A 19,726-nucleotide genomic window follows, 5' to 3' on the forward strand; every position below is an offset into this window, starting at 1 on the left:
TGTGTGGTTAAATGGATGCATCTTGTCTGTCAGAAATTTAAATTCTGTTTTCATTTTAACCACAAATGACTTTGCATGGGTTACTTACAGAGATATATTCTAGAAAGTAATGGGGCCTCCTGCCTGACTTCTGGAACTGGGGTTCAAGTAGCCAGAAGCAAAATTAAGAAACTATAAGAATGTGCATGATATTGTAAACTGGATGCCTGCTTTTTTTGTTTGTTTGTTTTTGTGGTTGTTTGTTGTTTTTTGTTTGTTTTGTTTTGTTCCTAGTGTTTCCAGAGCCAAACACTGCAGAGTGGGAAAACCATTAAGGCCAGAGTCTATGGGTTTTGATTTTCTCTTACTATAGATATTTTTTAGAAGATGGTACCTGAAGCAAGATGATATGGCCATGCTTCCTCAAACAATTAATCTACTTTAATATACCCCTTGTGACAAGACTGTTGTAAACCTCAGAGAGCCAAGGCAATGGTTTGCTCTCTTTTCAACCTCATTACATCAGTTCTATTGCCTTTGGCAATGCCATTAAAGAGTGTGTTAGTCTATAAGTGATATTTCTGAAATATAAGGTTAGCCAGTAACTAGAGCATCTGAGATCATAACTGAGTAGATATGAGCGCCCTGTCTGAACTGCAGCACTTGGTATTAGGAGAGAAGTGAAACTTTTTGTTAGCATTGCAGTCAGTGAGCTGTAATCAAACTACTGAGTTTCAGAGAATGACTTGGGGGAACTAGAAATAGCATTTAAAGGATTCTTTCTGTTAGCTTTACATTCATTGGTCCTTACAGTTTTCACACAAACAAAAGCATAACGTGAACACAGGTAAATTGAGGCTCTAGCTTCTGGAAGCATGTATTTCCTAGCTAAAGCAATTCATGGAAGAGAATCTATGTGAGACCTCTTGACAGGAAAAAAAAAAACCCCAAACATTTCAGGTAAAAGAAGTTCATTGTCTCCTTTAGGACTTCTGACAGTGAAAAGGTATTGGTCAGCAAGAGCACTTTAATGGTAATGGTATAAACAGGGAAATGGCTAGAAACCCAACAAAACAGGATATTTTCATGAACGGTAGTAAAGCACAAAGTAGGCAAATACATGACAAAATTATTGTAGTTTAAGACTGACCATAATACAGTGTTTACAAACAGCAAAGTTGAGAACTAATATTTCCAATGGTTTCTCAGTTCCTTTCCAGAGCAACAGAGCTATATCAATGCTCTAGGTCTGTGGACTAGACTGGTTTCATCTGAGGGTGCTGAGAGAGCCTATTGATACCATTGCAAGGGTACTCCCTCTCTATTACCTTTACAAGATCATGGTAACCAAGGGAGTCCCCCAGGACTGGAGAATGGTAAATATCTCACCCATTTTTCAAAACAGCAAGAAACATAATTCAGGGAACTACAGCCTCACTTTGGTCCCTCAGAGAATCATGGAGCAAGTCCACCCATACCATTTGTGAACACAGGAAGGAAAAAAACATGTCTTATTGAAGGTAATCAGGGTGGACCAACCTGATTGTTTTCTATGTGATGAAATGACTAGTTTCGTGCATGCAAGGAATGTGGTGGTTGTTGTGTACTTTGGCTTTAGCAAGGCTTTTGATACAGTCTTCCACAATATTCTTGCCCCACATTAGGACATTATGGCCTGGGTAGGTGAACTACTGGATGGGTGAAATATTGGCTGGATTGTTGGTCTGAAGGAGTACTGGTTAATGGGTCATATTCTTTTCACTGAGCAACCTGGTGTAGTGAAAGGTGTCTCTGGCCATGGCAAGGGGGTTGGAACCAGATCATCTTTAAGGTCCCTTCCAACCCAAACCATTCTGTGATTCTATGGTTCTGTCTGAAGGCTGGTGACAGCATGAAGTTCTTGAGCGGTTTTCCCTGGCACCTGTTTACTATCTTTGTCAATGACTTGGACGCACAGAAATAAGTCTGTGGACAACACCAAACTGGGAGTGCAGTCTGTATGCCTGAGGACAGGGCTGTCATTAGGAGGGACCTAAATAGGCTGTAGGGATAAAATTCAACAAATACGAAGTCCTGCACCTGGAACAGACTTAACTTCCTTCAGTGGTACAGGTTGGGGTGTGACCAAGTAGCTGGAAAGCAGGTCTGTTGAAAACGCTTTGTGAATTCTTGGGGACAGTAGGCTAAATGTAAGTCACCAGTGTGCCCTGGCACTGGTGAGAATTAACAGCATCTTGGGATGTACTAACAGGCCAGTGCATTGGGGGACATGATTGTTCTTCTCTACATGGTGCTTGTTAGAATGAGTCTGGCATAGTGCGTCCAGTTTTGGGTGCACCAATATGAGAAACATACTGATAAGCTTGATGAAGTCCAGCAAAGGCCACCAGGATGGTGGAGGGTCTGGAGAACATATCCTGCAAGGAGAAGCTGAGGGAACTGGAATAGTTCAGCCTGGAGAAGAGATGGCTTCAGGGAGATCTAATAGCAGCCTTCAACACAAGGGGCTCACCTACAAAAAGTGGAGCCAGACTCATTAGTGAGGCAGATGGCAGGAGAATGAAAGACAGTGGTCATAACGTGAATCAGGGGAGATTCTGATGAGACAGAAAGGAAGAAAGAAGATTTCTGTGAGGACAGTTAAACTTTGGAAGAGGTTTCGCAGAGAGGCTGTACATTGTGCGTCTTTCGAGGTTTTCAAGTCTAGGCTGGACAAAGCCCTGCTTTAAGCAAGAGGTCATACTAGAGACCTCTGGATGTCCCTTCCAATCTAAATGTTTCTGTAATTCTGGGATTAATTGTCAAGCAGAGGAATCAGAATTGTCCAGGAAAATTTAGATTAACAGAAGAAGTATCTAAAATGGCTGAATCATCCTGGGAAGGCAGAGCAACTTTCTCAAACTGCTCAAGAACAACATTGCCTTTTAAATGATGTGTGAATAGGCTGATCTAGGTGACTAAACTTTGACAGTGAACCGTTGGCTGCTTTTTTCACGCTTCACCTTTCACCTTGGCGGCTACTAGCTCCCAACAGGCCCTCACCAATTACTGCCACTCTGAGTACAGATACTTACCTGTTAGTTGCAACTGAAAACTTGGAGCATTTCTAATTACCACCTTTCACACTCAGTCTTTCCCAGTCATGAATCTTCAGTAAGCACTGGATTCACTTAGATTTCTTCATTCAGGTTCAAATGGCAGGCAGCAAGCAAAACACTGTAGTAGTAACCAAAGATCTCAGAGCTGGGTTCCAAACATCTTGCAGCCTAAAACCAAAGAACCCAGACATTCACCAGCTTTTGTCTTGTAGATGAATGTACCATGCACTAATTATTTGAGTAACCTATTCTTATGGGAAGTATCTACAAGATTTGGGAATTAGCAGCACAAAATGATCACTTCAGAACACACACATTATGCATACATTTTTGTAAGTATACATATACATAGATATATATGTAAAATCCTATATTTTGACATCTCATTTTTTACGCCTTTTATACTGTCAGGTTTCTTTTGTGGATATCTGCACACACTTGTACCACATTTCCCTCAAATTCATGTATGTTACAGCCTGCATTGTATTGTATTAGCCTGCACTGAACCTTTGCATCAAGAGCATAAAACATTTCTCATCACCAATTTTTGCCAAGCAGCATGCATTTAATTTAAAGTTTCAGTTCCTGGACATGCAACATGCCTGTTTGTACAAGCATATCCAGATTTATTTTACAAACTTCTAGATCATGTAGGTTTAGAGAAATGCTTAGACGATGTGACTGCTTCAAGTGTTTTAATAACAACAGAATTATATACAAGTACTGTTCTAGCATTAAGTCAATCATAATATTTTGGGAATGGAATCATGATTTTTAAAATCTTGAGGAAACACCACTGACCTTTGTGACTGACTTTGTGGTATTTGCAGCCACATAAGCCTCCATTCTCCTGCTAATGACCGGAGAAGTCTCTTAACAATAAAGAGATGGTGCACAGCTTTTTATGATAGTATTGCAGAATGGATGAGGTTGGAAGGGACCTTTGGAGATCGCCCAGGACAGCCTCCCTGCTCAAAGGACGGTCAGGTAGAACAGGCTATCTTGCTTCCTCTGTTTATCACAAGATCAAACACTGCCATTGTAGGTTCTGCGTGAACATCCTAATGACTGAATGATAACTTCATTCTTGCTAAGGAACCACTGGGAACTAATCTTCTGAATGTCACTTTTACCACAAGTAATTTCTGGCTTCAGAGATGTAGTCTATTAATCCTCTTATTTAAAAACAAAGACCTAGAAGTCCTTTACAGGAGGAGATATGATTTAGCATTCCCTGCGGACACAGCTGCATAGGCGACAGGCCAATCAACTGGAGAAACTGACTAAAGAACATCTGTTGCTTCTGCAATGAAACAGCTGAAGCAGATGAAAGTATGTTTCGTGTAGCCAGTGCACACCATGTCAGGCAGCTCCAGATGGCTCAGTATGAAGAGCTGTTTGCCTTTTTGATACTACCATTAAGTTCCCTTCATATGCTTTGCCAGCAATGCTAGCCTTAGAAACTCACTTCCTCCCCCTTTCACCAACCATTTCCTAGGAGAAGGAGGTAGGACCATGAAACGTCATTTGATCTACCAAGGAATATGATTAATTGTATCTGTACTGTGTAAGCTTCTGACGGGTGAGTTGTGAAGACATACAATGTCTGTCCTCTGAGGCTTTCAAATAGGTTTGACAACCTAGCCTTGCTTTGTTGGTCTGATTGTTAGAAAGTATTTCCCAGTTTCTAACCTTGCTCTTCCTGCTGTGATTTTAGTAGACAAAACAGGTCATACCCTTTGTCTTTGCAAATACTTGTGACATATCTGATATAACCTCCAGTCAGTCTTCTCTTGACTAAGTAACCACTTTTCCCCTCATTTTGCATCCTAGGATTTAGGCTTGCAGATTTTTGTGTTTCTTTGCCACAACTTTCCAGTTGTGATGTTATCTGCCCCAATAGACCTTTCCTCCTCTTCAAAAGACCAGCCATTTCTTTCCAAGAGAGATAAACACCTTGCCTTCCCTCAGGAAAGCCCCTTTAACAAGATCTGCTTTCACTGTTCAGATGCTTTGCTCTAATATGTGCAAACCCAGAGATGCAGTTTGTTGACACAAACCTGACTTGGGACCCACACTCTCCCAGAAACACTATGACAAACAGAGAAGTATAGTCTGTTATACAAATCTTATGCTGGGGAGCTGTAAATGAGAGGCAACTTGGAAGTTCATTGCCCCACAAATTCAGACATGTTCTGAAGTATTAATCAACGTTTTGTTATAGATTTACTTTAGTTTAAACATAATCCATAACAATTTTTAACTCCATAACTGTCATGCAACCTCCTTCATCTGTAAGATACTTCTCTTTCTTTCAATAATCTGTAATCTTTGGGTTTTGAGGAGTTGATATCTTTCTCCCTGTTGTCCCTGCTATAGAATTGACAAGGCATGCTGTCTCAGCCTCTAGCTGAACAGTTTTATCCCTATTATGATCTGCAGCATTTTTTTATGATTGAAGGATACCATAGAACCCAGAGAGATTGAAACTCAAAAGACTGGTGTTTAACAGTCGTTCCTCAGTCATTCCAACCTGCTTGAGTTCTTCAATCCTTACTGTTACTTGGCTTTCAAATTCCTTCATTTCCCATGGCAAAAAAATCCCTGGCTTTGTCTCTAGTGTCAAACTCAAATAAATCAGGTTCATTAAGAGCTCTAGTCAGATCCACTCAATCGTACAAGACAAACTGATGGAGCAACCATTTGGAAAAGATGAAACGCACTATTTTAGCAAATACCAGCCACTTAATGTAACTCTAGGCTTACAAATATTACCTCTGGTAACTGAAAGGTTAAGGCTTTTGGCAGAGCCTGTCAGCAACTGTTAACTAGCAATTAGAAACTTCTGGTTATGTATTCTTCCTCACCAGAAGACCTCTTAGTGCTTCAAAGATGACCATTAGATAGAAAAGTGGAAATAGAGAAGGATTTAGTGACTCAGGAAATCAGTATCACTACTTACATAAACACAGCTTAGATCCCTTCAAGGGTTTATTTTTTAAACACAAAAAGCCTCAGCCATATCCTTACTGGTAGACGATGAGATTTACACTGAGGGCAGAGAGTGCCATGGAGAAGCAAAACAAAAACCCACGCTCAGTTCCCAGGGTTCTGCATCTGGAATGCTCCATCCTCAGAACTTGGAGCTTGCTCCAGTAAGAGGAAAGGTGTCAGCCACCTACTGTGTTTTGCAAGTCAGTGTGTTGTCCTTTCAACTGTCAGCTGTAGTTACTGCATTAAAGCTGCAGGAGAAGTTACTTTCCTGACTGCTGCCGTTCTTTATGACCATCAGTTATCATTTGGCTGCTAACATACTAGACTACATACATACAGAACACTGGTGAGGTTTTTGATTGCCTACACTTGTATAAACCACTAACATCACCACTTAAATTCCAGCAATTCAGTTTCAGATACATTCCCAGACAACCTGTACAAAATCAAAAGCAGAGATGGAAAATCAGAAATAAATACTGGGAAGAGGAGCAGGCTACAGGAGAAAGTGTTGGACATTTGGAAAAAGGGCTCAAAATATCTCTTCTTGAATTACCAGTATGTGCTGCTACTAAATTGCAGGGGTAAGGGTTTTTTAAACAGATAGGCTCCAGACTATTAGAATGCAGTACATGATGTCCTTTCCCTTGGGGATTTTTTTCTTTTAATCGGAGTTGCATCTTTGATATGAAACTGAGGTGCAAGATGCAGTGATACCACAATGAAATTTGGCAGAATGCTACCTATTCATTGTGATGAGCCCAGGCACACTTTGCACAAGGCGTGCTTGGCTCACATCTCTTCAGGTTCCTGACTTCTTTTTCCAACAGGTTGCTGCAAGACCAGTGCATAAACCTGACAGGCTTAGAAACCATGTTAACCAAGTAGATTGTAAGTATCCACTCTGCTCACATTTATCTGCTGCTGTGTTGTCCTATGTTTTGCAAGTCACAATGCTCGTTATAGGACAGTGGTCCACCTGCTACTCCAAGTAGTTTTCTGTGTATGATCAGTTCTGGCTCTGGTTCCCCCAAACGGAGAAAGCAGCCAGTCTCACTTGGATATTGGCCATCCACTGCTGACCAAAAACAGCCTATGGTAGAGCTTCACTGATTTCCAGTATTTGCATTTTTTTTTTCTGGGGTAAAAATTTGTCTTTCAGATTTTATTTGTTAAGATTATCCAGGAGAAGAAGGAGGTTCATTTGTCTTCCAACTCAAGCGTATCACCTTCATATATATTTAAGATTTGGATTTTTTTCCACCATATGCATATTTTGATAGACAATATTGTGATAGACAATATTCCTCTACACAAAGTGTGCCATGTGCACTGTATATTTATACAGTCAGGTACAGTTGCCAGTCACTTCTCGTTCACTGTTCACTAACATTTCTATGGATCCTGATTGAAATTTCAGGTGTCAGTTCTTAGGAGTTGCATTATCTAAGAAGGGTATGAGTTAAGAGATAAGAGGCATACTCAGATATCTAGTTCTCCCCTTTAAAATACTTGTTTCACAGAACGGAATACCATGAATTCTGATCAGGTCTCTCTTGAGAGAGCAGGTGGAGTGCAAACAGTCATGCAGTGTATAATGTTTCACCAGGGTCATGTAGACAAGAGGACACCTCAGACAGTGCTCTTGAGCTGGAGTGAACAGTTACAAATGAAGGAGCAGGCAGAACTATCAGCCATAATGTCACCTGGGAATCTCTGGAGTGACTGAATACATATCTCTCTTCGTTCAACAAAGTTCCTTCAATTCCATAAAACGAACAAAAGACAGAGAGAGGGAGGGAAGGAGAACAGGTCCACACAAGTGACTAACATGGGAGTGTTGATCCTGTCTGTTTGCATTTTGGGCTGGGCCACCCCTCAGGAGCCCTGATGAGCGTCTTGAACTGTCTGTAAAGCAAATGAGTGTCTTGGCTACATACAGTGAAGGAGGCAAGTACTAGCCAAGTACCTCAGTCAGTGAGAAGAACCCAGAGTCCTGAGATTGGAACTGATGCAGTGGGGTCAATGGCAGGGTATTATGGCACCCAGGAAAGGGACACTCAAAGACTACAGCTACAGATAAGCATTTTATCTTGGCGTGAGATACCATGTTATGCTGATGCAAAAAAAAAAAAAGTTAACCTATGACCTGTAAGTTAGCTATACAGTTTTTCTATATTTTTGGTACTAATGGTCAAGTATCATACTCAAAGAAAGAAATGAGAGAAAGTGCATGAGGATAAAGGTGTAGAAAATAGGACCTAAGAGGAAAGACTAGTGGAGCATGGGTTTAGTCTAAATGCACTTGAGGGAGACACATCAAAGATAGCTGAATGTTTTGAGGTATTTGGGGGGATATTTTTCCAGCATCCAACTGTGAAGATGCAGGGAAGGTGTGTAGTCTCTATCCTAGGAGACTAAACAAGCATCTGCCAGGCTGACAACAAACATGTCTGTAAATCCAGTTGATCTTATGTTGGGGTGGTGGGCCTATTTTTTACTTCTAGGGTTCTAGCTTCCAGTGCATCCTCCAGGAAACTGTCCTGTTTCAAAAGGGTCTTCATCAGGACTTCAACTTAAGTGAACCTAGTGTAATTACCAGTTGCTTCTATGTAGATTTCCAAGACAGGAACAGTTTAGCAATCTTATGGAACTATATTTTGTAGGGTGACAATAGCCCTCACTTCTGGGATTAAAGTAATTTCAGTGAACAATTCAAACCTGTTAGCCCACAGAGATCATCTCTGACAGTTCCCAATCAAGTTCTCCATCTCTTCCTGCATATACAGCAGCTATGTTTGATTCTTGCATCCCGATTTGCTTTTGCAAGCATCTAATTTTAGCTTCATATTTACTGTGATCAGGTCTCACTGGAATTTCCGTTGCTCTGGGGTGAATCACTGCACTGTAGAGGGATTAATGTGTACAGTGCCCGTCTACTTTTCTTCTACAGTTTTTGTTTCTCTCTTTCTGAATTCCCCTGATTATATAATTCCACTTATATCTTCTCACTACATTTTTGCTCTGTTAGGTGGTTCTCCATTTCTAAAGACAAACTTGCTTCAGGTTTCTTTTAAAACACAACTTTAAAATCAAACCAGCCAATTTTCTTTTGTTACATTGGCTCAAACAGCACAAACCATTTGTGCTGCTTACTGTAAGAGTCTCACTAATAGAGGAGCTTTATCCCCAAGTTTCAATTAGTATTCTCTACAATAACTAGAGATCTGTATCACCTATTGTCTTGTTGGCTGAAGTGGCCCATCCTTTCTTCCATGGGAAGAAACATATAGCCCATGCTGTGATCTCCAGGATGGCTGAGGATTCCTGTGGCCTTTGACAGACTCCTTTTTAGGCTTTTCCTGAGTTTCCTTGCACCTTTACCCCTAAGCTTTCCATTTCTCTGCAAGGTTCCCCTATAGCATTTTGCACAATGGTATTACAAGAGACTTATAAATTCTCTTGGAAGTATCTGGATGATGTCCAGTATGCTATCAGAAAGCATTCTCCCTGGTAAGTGTACTCACCTGGTAACTCATCCACATGGAGTTGGAGTTGGACTTGTAGGTCAGGAAAGACCACTACAAGATTTATAAATTTAGGATCAGCTTTCTTGTGGCAGAAAAAATATGGGGGCATCGTGATGATATCCGAAAGCTTGTCAGATCAATGTCAATAGCAGAAAAGTTTCTGCTGATGTACTAGAAAGCAAATGTTTCAAGATGCTGCTGCAGCCTTTGATGTGAAGCATGCTGTTGATCCAAGAATCAGGAGAGAGACAAGAGGGAGGAAAGAAAGCTCAGGAAGGCCCATTTACTACCATGAAGACCTCAGGAATTCATATGTTCAACTTGTAATCATACCTGTTTGCGAGACTGGCATATTCCTACTGCACCAGGCACAACAAACAGCCACCCCACTGTGGAGAAATACTCATAGTCCATTATGAAAAGAGGCATGTTATGATAAGCTGCAACAGGTGACTGAACTTGAGTGTGGCAAGAATAGGCTGCACCTGCAGGCATGGTGTCCTGAAATGGAGCAGCTCTAGGTGGAGTGGACTGTAACTTTCTATTGTGGCTGTGTCCAACAGGGTACAGGGATTCAGTGTGAGACCTTCCATGCTAAATGACACAGAGGATACAGTCTGAGCCATCCCACACAATAGCTGGTTCTGGTTCTGCATCACATAGGTGATTCTTACAGCCTTTCTCAAAGCAGGAACTACTTACACCACTACCTAATTATCACAAAGCTCCCCAGGAGCATGTAAGACACTCAACTTTAGGCAGAGGCTCTCAGGACTGGAAAGGATTCAGATGTTTATATGTGAAGGGGAAACAGAATGTCTTAAACCAGTTTCATAGCAACGTGGACTTATCAAGAGCTGTACCCACATCTAGGAAGCACTTTTTATAATTTAGTATCCAGTTAACTAATGTGGCCCAGTGAAAAATAACTCCACCTTCCCCCCGTGAAGACAAGGCACTTCAGTTTATTGTAAGTCAATTTCTTTCTGGTTGATCTTCGTGATCCTGTCTCAGAGGGGAACCAATGTGCCCTGCTTTTATGGTGTTTACTTGGAATAATTCATACTTAATACTTTACCCAGGAAGGAGGAAGAGATGTAGCTTGGAGACAAAGAGAAATGTTTAACAGTGAGTATAAGTCCCCAAAGTAGCTATTTCTTTGGGATGCGATACTGATGTCTTGAAGCCAATATTTTTGTGGGATAGTTGTCCAAAGGTAGTCTTAGACATCTCAAGTCAAGGCAAATCTCTTGTAGATATTAACACTGCAAGTGTTTGGACTGTACTACTCTTTATTATCACAGAACATAGTCATAAATCTTTACCTGTTTCCTCCGCCTCCCCATCATCTGCTACTGTGTAGTATTTCTCCTTTTTCTTTAAGAAAAATATTACCTGAAAACACAAGGACAAGTGAGAGGTAATTAAGGATAAGGTCCAGCCATCCCATGAACATATTTGCAACATAAGGTCCTGCAGTTTGAGCCTTCCCTGAACGCTTGTGGACTCCAGGGACTTGGCAGGAAAGGCAGGAAGTAAGAGGAAATCTTCACCCCCAGCACAAGCAGGGAGAAATCTACACCATTTTTTTTGCAGAAATGACATATCTGTCATTCTTGGGAGCATGGGTTAAGGTTCTCTGATTGCCATGTCAAGTAGAACCCTGCTGCCATGTACCCAACAGGGAAAGGACAATCTCTCCCAAGGAAATAAACAGTAGATCAGCAATTGACGCACACCCAAATCGAAATCTCAGTGTTTCCACAGATCTTCTCTTATCATTCTGGCTGTACTACTACTTCTGTGCCTCTACCTCTCAGCTAGATGAGGAGGAGGAAGAATGACTGGTCTTTCCTTCAGACTGTCTGAAGAGACCACATTGGTCTCATCAAAGGTTTCCAAGCTTTTCTAAGGTACTACTAAGCCAGCATGAGGGAGAAGGCTGCAGTCTGTTGGGGCAGGATACTACTCTGAAATGGTTTGCATACCACTACTAGGACATGTAATTTGGGAACCCCTGAATTACAGAAAGAAGAAGATAGGGGGATTCTGGACTCTTACATCTAACAATTAAATGGACAAATATGTTGCCTTCACCTTGAACCCTACCAGTCAAATCATCATCACTGCAGCATGCCATTTTTGTCCTATGCGACATTTTGAAAGTACTTCAATTTTTAGGACTCAGCAAGATTAAAAAAATACGGGCCACAGAGTCAGACCATCCTTGGAATTGTGCAGGGTTGGTGGGCAGGTAAGCAGGAGTCGAGATTCCAGTGATACCTTCAAAACATTGCAAGGAATAATTGCGCCTTCTAAGAGGAAGAATGGTTGGCCAGAGCATCAGAATTTTTTTTTTTTCTGAGCTCAGGCAAGAGGTAGAAATCACACCAGCCTAACATTTCACAGACAAGAAAGTGGCTCCCAATTTTCTTGTAAGTCAGAATATGCTTCATTCTATAAAGAATGAGGGGAAAACAGCTGACTACCACAAGGGAAAACTATATATTGACCATCCCATCTACCACCACCCATAAAACTAAACAAAAGTGAAGGATGAAAAGAGAATAAAAGTTGCTTTTGAAAGTATTCAATAGTTACAGTAGTCTGATTTTCAAGCTGATACTATTTTACCTCCTTTTTATATCTGCCCAACTCTCTATTTAACAATATTAAATATAAATAGACATTTAAATACATAACAAAAAATAACACTTCTGTCTATCTAGGAGACAAAGCTGGCTCAAGGTTATGCATAATCATACAAAAGTTTTAAAAAAACCTGTTTTTTCTCCTAACAAAGGACTTTAATTGTACTAAACCTTTGTACCTACTCACAACCTATGGGAACAGTACACATTGCCCACTTTCTGCACAGCTTCCTAGTTAAGGTCAGCACAGTTAGTAACTGGAGACCAGATGCAAATGGGCATGTCAATTAGCCATCCCTGGTAAGGGGGAAATCACCTCCGGTGCAGAAGCAGCGTTGACAGCTGGAAGACAGGAGTGGCCACCTTTTCATCTCCATACACCCACAGCCAGACATCTCCATATTTGCCACCCCTTGCAAAATCTTGCCCTAGGCAGAACCATCTATGCTGTCTTCTTGCTCATGTCATCCCTGCAGGGAGATGTATTACTCGAGGCAACAAAAATCATTGTGGGTTTTATATTTAAATTATTAAGTAGTTGTATGTTTTCTGTCTGCACCACTGGAAAAATAAGGTCCCACACCCAAGTCATGGACAAGTTTCCTACAATCCACTCCTTGAACTCAAATAGACAATATTATAAACCAGGCCAAGCACCTTGTTAAGTAATGCACACCTTAAAACCAATGCCACACCTACTTTTCCTCAAGAAGCTTATTTCAAACATTCCTCTTGTTTTTTCCTGGCTCTTCCCTGTTTTCCTCATGCTTAAATTCTGCTTTGGAGGAGGTTTGCACACCGCTCTATGTTTTCATCAGGACATGTACAATGACTTGAAACCAAGGAAAATTTAGGTTTATTTAATACTTTGGTTGCAACCAGAGCTTCAGTAAGTTCTGCTTGCCACTGCACCAACATGCAGTATATCCAACAGTTCCTCAAGGATGCTTCAGCTTCAGCCTCAAAACCAGTTGTGCAGAGTCAGCACTTGCTGGTCTTTTTGAATGGGAGCACAATTGTCAGTGGACATGTTAGGTCACAGGTCAGATGCTAGGTAAGTTATCTGCCTCAACATAAAATGCTTTTGAAATATTCTTGGCCAGAATACAAGCTGAAGTTTTTCAGCCTGTTGTCTTTTAAGGACAGCTGTGTTTCAATGAATACATTTCAGGTTGAAAGAACAGGTCTGCTTTTGTAAGTTTATGTGCTCCAAGACTCCAGACCAGGCCTCATAGTTCTGCAAATAGAAAAGGGTTTGAGGAGAAAAGGATTATCTTTGGAGGCTGTAGGTGGGCCTCCCTCAGTTTCCTAGGGTTTATTACAAGGAATAGGAGGACAAGGAGACGAAATAATTTGTAAGGCCTCAACTCTGAGTGAGATTTTAGATAATGTAAGAGAACAAAAAATGCTTCCCCAAATGGTACAGAGACCTAGGGCTGATCAACAAGAAGTGTACCTGCTAATGCATGTCTCCCCAAACCTTCCAGCTACTGAAGAAATTCAGCCAGAAACATCCACTGCACACCACAGGCAACTTGGACAAGCTGCCATAACCACAAGACTTCCTGACAATTTATTACTGACTGTGGAGACAAGCATCAGTGTTTCCATTGACAGCTGTGAGGACTTCTGTGGGAAAATAACAAATTAGTAAGACCACAAAGGGACAGACCTAGCTAGAAGCCATGGGGGAAGGTTGAAGTCTAACAGAATCAGCTGCTAAACCAAGCAGAAGATGGGGAGGGAATAGAAACCTTGTCCTAAAATGAGTCCTGAGCCACTGGCAGGCTCTACTGACAAGCCCATGTCTCCAATGACAGATCTGAAAACTGGAGTTCTGGAAGCTTACATGGAAACTACAGCCTAAGAACAGACATTCAGTCTACTTAATAAGGTGGAAGATGGTCATATGGCCAAGAGATATGGAAAAGGCTCACAGCTTATTACATATGAAGGGCTTGGTAACTGCCAAATAAAATACAGAGGATTGTAGCAGAAACTTTTCATCTCCTATAGGCAAGGAGAGATCTCCAAGTAATGTCTTTTCCAAACAAGACACAATTTCCCAGTTCTCCTCCACTGCATCAACCTTCTGTGCCTCCTCCAAAACAGTCTCAGTTGCCACTTTTGCTGGTGTCAACATCATTTTGCCTGGAAAGATGCTATGAGGAGTCCCCCCTCCTCCCAGCAGGGCAAGTTAGTTTATGCACTGTTTCATTCTAGCATAGATCAGTCTTGATGCATTGCCTTATTTATGTCCTGCATTGGCCTGAAAGAACTATCCAAGCTAACATGTTTGTAGTACTCACTAGACGGGAGTTCAAAGCAGCAAGCTCATTTTCATGGATGAGCAAACCAAGTTTCTCTTTGCCTAGGAGAATTACTGCCCTTACTTCTAATGTGGATCTGCTATGATCACTCTTTGCCCGGGAGGCTGAAGTAAAGCTAGGTCTGTTGCCTCACTGATGTTAAAGAGCTCCTGAATGTATATGTGGTATGAGAAAGGCAGAAGGTCGTTAGCACTTTCATCCATTTCCCTGAGGTAAACCAGCCCAGTCATGACCAGAATGAGATTGTCTTCACAGAGTAGTGTCAGCTTGCCCATAATTGCTTTCTCCAGACAGAACAGTCAGCATCAAGCAGGATTGCCCATAGATATCACTCCCTGCAGCAGCCAGGAGAAGCTGCTGTGATGTCTTTTCCCTGTCCTTGGCTGCTAAAGGCACAATAAGGCAGCCACTACTCAGGGGAGCAGTAGGAAGCTAAACTGTAGGTGTGAGCATGGGAATATAGTGAGTGGGGATAGTGTAGGGGAAGTTTGTTACATCGAAGAAGAGAGTGTGGATGCCAAGGTGAAGTTCAAACCAGATTTCAGAAAGCAGCTCATTGCTGGATGTGCTATGGCAGAGAACTAACAGTGAGAGAGATGCTGATCTCGGACATAACCACAGGGTTAGAGTTGCAGTGCCGTGTCAGAATGGGACAGTGATGGAGTCCCACAGCCAACAGGCAAATCATCAGTCAATCAGTGAAGTACCAGAAAGTGCTGGGGACAAAGGAGAGAAGAGTGCTGAGGAAAGTGTGGAGAACAGCTGTGGTGAAAAAAAAAAACCAGGATTGCAGAAGGCTGACAGTCCAGTTGAAGGAACTGGGCAAGGGAGGATTCCCAGCGAAGAGTGATGTGTGGGTTTGACCTTAGCTGGCTGCCAGGCTTGCACACAGCTGCTGTTTTACTCCCCCTCACCAACAGGACAGGGTGAGAAAATAAGATGGAAAAGTTCATGGGTCGAGATAAGGGCAGAGAATTTGCTTGCCAGTTCACAGGCAAAACAGTCTCAACTTGGTGAAAATTATATAAATGCATTGCAATTTAGAAATAGAGTAGGATGGTGAGAAAAAAAGACAAGTAAAACACTTTCCCCTCACCCTGCCCCTTCTTCTCAGGCTCAATTCACTCCTTCACTCCCAACTCCTCTACCTCCTCTCAGCCCAGACAGGCAGGAGAATGGGGAATGGGGGTTGTGGTCAGCCCATAACAGTTCCTCTCTGCCGCTACTTCCTCCGCACACTGTTCCTCTGCTGTAACCCGTGGGATAAAGTCTTTCACAAACTTTTCTAATGTGGGTTCTCTCCATAGGGTACAGTCCTTCAGAAACAGACTGCTCCAGTGTGGGTCCCCCATGGGCCGCAGCTTCTGCCAGAAAACCTGCTCCTGCATGGCGTGCTCTCCACAGGCCACAGCTCCTGCCAGGAGCCTGCTCTGGCGTGGGCTCTTCACGGGCTCCAGCAGCTTCCTTCAGGGCATCTCCACCTGCTGTGATGTGGGGTCCTCCACAGGCTGCAGGGTGGATATCAGCTCCACCATAGTCCTCCTTGGGCTCACAGGGAACAACTTGCTCCACCACAGTCTTCTCCATGGGCTGCAGGGGAATCTCTGCTCCAGCATCTGGAGCACCTCCTCCCCCTCCTTCACTGACCTAGGTGTCTGCAGGGCTGTTTCTCACACTTTTTTTTTTTTTTTTCCTTTTCTTTTTTGCCTTTGTGGCATTTTTGCCTTTTCTTAAGTACTTGATCCCCAAGGTGTCACCATCTTGGCTGAGGGACTCAGCTGTGCACTGTGGTGGGTCTGGCACAGATCAGCCCTGGCTTCTCCTCACAAAGGCCCCCCTACAGCCCGTCTGCTGCAGAAACCTTGTCACATAAACCCAATACAAGTGAAAAACTCTATAGGTTGAGTCTGGGTTTCTCCATGGGGAGATAAGGAGCACTTGCTAGCTAGAAAGAAGGGAGGAGATTATGTGGCAGTGGCACAAGTTTATGTGCCAAGACCTAAAGCCATCTGGCTAGTTGGATTTCGATTGTGTTTCCAAAGTGACAGTAGTGCATTGCTTTCTCTTTTACTTTCCAACCAAGGTACACTGCACTAAGGTACAGCTGAAGCTGTGAATTTACATCCAGTTTTGAAAGGACATTTCAGCGTGTGAGCTGTCTTCTAAAAGCCAGCCACTATAAAGCCCAGGGATTTCTGGGTTTAGCTTTTCCAGATATCTTTTAAACAGCTTTTGTTAAGGAATTGCTAGGTTGGGGCAGTCAGCTAGCCTTTGTCCAGCTCTGTGTACAAAGCCCTGCAATACTTACAGGCTTATGACTAAGATAACTTTTTTAACAGGAGTTTATACTGGAGAATCCTAAGACTTGGATAAAGTCTACTAACTGCCTCCTCTTAGTCCCCTTCACGCCTGCAGTATCTGTCCTGTTCTGTAACTGCACACTGGGATGTAGAAGAACTATTATTTACATCAAAACAAAAAATAGAAATAAATCAACTGTCTGAGTGGAAAAAATGCAAGTAATTCCTCTGGTGGTCTGTAATTGCATATCTAAAAACTCTTCTGTAGTGGCCACGAAGGTATGCAGGAGGAGAACCTGCCTCCTGCTGTCATACACTCACTGGGTGTAACAGGGGAAGTGAAGCCCTGGCTCCCGTACCCCTTCTTCCACCCAGGTTTAGTAAGGACTGCAACTCTTTCTCTCAAGAGGACTACAGTACCCTGGTGTCTCTTGACGCAGCCATCTGCTGTCACAAACCTTGCGACAACTAGACACTGAGGTTACTACGTTATTGATGACTTTTTTGGAGATTGGCAACAGAAAGCAAAGATTTGGGCAAGGCAGAGAAAAGACAGGGACTGTTTACATAAGCCATATTTTTTAGGAAAACAAGGATCAAAATGAGAAGACTACAGCTGACTGTAAGACATGCAGTTTATTTCAATCAGGCATTCCCATAAACGAGCAAATCTGAATTATGGCTTTGTGGCACACATAGAAGTCATCCACTGATTAACAATCTCCCCCCAAGGTTAATGAGTCAGGCAAATCACCCACACATTATGAAAACTACAGATAAAATTTAGAAGTGCTGTCATTTTCCTTGAGAAAAAGGCAATGCTGATTAACGAATCTTAGTCTGATGAAGTCCTCAGTCATGAACAGGAACGTATTTATCCTTTCTGTGAACTCTGAAGATGAAGTTATTCACCAGTGACTAATGACTTGGGGTGTTTTGAAGAGGTGCAGTACAGGAACTATTGCATACTCACTCTGAAAGCCAGGCATCTGTTTTTTGTTTCTTAAATCCATAGCTTAAGTCCCTTTTGAAATATTTCTATCTTTAATACTTTTTTATGAGAAGCAAAATTAAATTGGCAACCTACTTCCATTCTTAAACCCCATTTTAGGTTCCCTAAAGTTTTTGGCTTGAATGAAAGAGTGCCATGTTTCTCTGAGAACAAAGAAGATTGCTTAGGCCACTTGAATAAAACTGCAAGCAGGTCTGAAGTACCAACCGTTGCACTAGCCTGCTTTGAAACCCCGGATTTTTCCCTAACATTTTTCTTCCTTCTTTGTACCTCAAAAGCACCATTTTGATCTTTTTAGTTAGTCCTCACTGTTAACCTGGGGGAAAAACAGGCTGACAGTAAAGGACTTTGGAGAAGGTGAGCAGTTAACGGGGCCAACACCAATTTTATGGCTCCTTTAGCCAGCATTTTCTGAAATCAGGTTTAGCCACCAATGTCAACCTCAACAGGTTTTTGAATACAAAGTTTTGTACTTAAATCTGTGCTTGAGACATTTAAATCAAATGTCCATTATATGTAAAGAGAGAGTCAAATCTTCACATTTACTTCCAGTCTACTGAAGTGGGCAGTCTGCTCAATGGGCTGTTGCATGGACCGATGACAGTGTTGGGACCATCCAAGCACAGCACTACAGCTATTCTAGCCTCTGCATTTAGAGATGGGCCCCCCAGCAGATTCCTACAGGAGGACGTTTCGCTTTGGTGGGGTGTGGGTGGGGTGTGGGAACAGGTCCCACTGTGGACCCCAAATCTCTAACAAAGAGAATTCTGTTGAGTGCTGCAGGTTAGAATTGAATTGATTACTGAAGATAAATCTCTAATAGTTAATCTATACCCATTTATTTAAAGATTCAGCTTGGCTAATGTAACACTGGGTAAGTCAAAGATTTGTTGCATGCTACAATACACAGTTCCCATATGGGTGCTTTTGTCTTTCCAGAGTTCAGTGTCATTATAGCATTCACATACTGAGCAGCCACCCAGCACTTAATTAAAATAGCCTGTTTGGCCAATAATACCAGCTCAATTACCATATTATCTGAAATACATATAATGCTCAACCATAGTTAAAAAAACATAGCAATAAAAAAATTCTGCAAGAGCTAAGAGGCCTACACTTGTGTAAGTGGCGTCAAAAGTAATTCCTCCTCATTAGCCCCATATCTAACACCAGACAGACACTGAAAACCCTGAAACTCTCCTGAACACAAAACAGTGCATGATTCTCCTTTGAGGAGGAGAAATTATCTTGCTAAGATTTTTGACACATCCTGATTTGGTAGCATGTGTAGCCTTTGAGTGGTGCAACATGCAGGAGTTACTGTGCCCTGAAAATAGGAGCTGTGAAGAAACAGCTCTGCAGGGAACAGTAGGGAAAGACAAAAGTTACTTCCATTTGACCTGATCTGATCTTTTTGGGTCCCTTGGGTTGTAACTCACACTCTGTGCAGGCAGAAATCATATATGGTTTGACTTCTTTCCCTGACTGTCTTTCCTTCATTAAAAATCTGCTTTTCAGCTCTGCTTATGGCCTTCCTAGAGGTGCTAAGAAATCCATTTCCTCTGTAGGTTTCCAGAGGTACTCTTCTGTCCATGGTCAGGATACAGCCTCTCAAGTTGTGCTTCCCTGTCTGGGACAGGGCCCAGCCCAAAACTGAGATGTCACAGCTCTTCCCCATGTTCTCTTCCTCCCACTCACCCCATGAGCCTCCAGCGAGTGGGTTTAAACACTGACAGGGTTCTTGTACGTAGCCACTCTCCCCCAGTATGTAATCCCCACTGACAGCACAGCTCCATCTGTGCCACATTTCCAAGCACATGGGGAGGATCTTG

General features: G+C 42.2%; 1 long non-coding RNA gene across 3 annotated transcripts in view; it reads left to right on the forward strand.

Annotated features, from left to right (window-relative positions):
- LOC148050479 (uncharacterized) overlaps window positions 1–19,726 on the forward strand; it is a 32,566-nt gene that overhangs the window by 1,178 nt on the left and 11,662 nt on the right. For 2 of the 3 annotated variants that reach the window (XR_015701065.1, XR_015701063.1), the window contains exon 3: window positions 6,902–6,962. The exons of the other annotated variant lie outside the window; for it this stretch is intronic. This is a non-coding gene — a long non-coding RNA (uncharacterized LOC148050479). The remainder of the gene's footprint in view (window positions 1–6,901; window positions 6,963–19,726) is intronic. 3 annotated transcript variants of the gene reach the window in all.

This window comes from Nipponia nippon, unplaced genomic scaffold (assembly GCF_047370975.1).
Source record: "Nipponia nippon isolate SJK-2023a ecotype South Korea unplaced genomic scaffold, ASM4737097v1 scaffold_8, whole genome shotgun sequence".
Classification (NCBI taxonomy): domain Eukaryota; kingdom Metazoa; phylum Chordata; class Aves; order Pelecaniformes; family Threskiornithidae; genus Nipponia; species Nipponia nippon.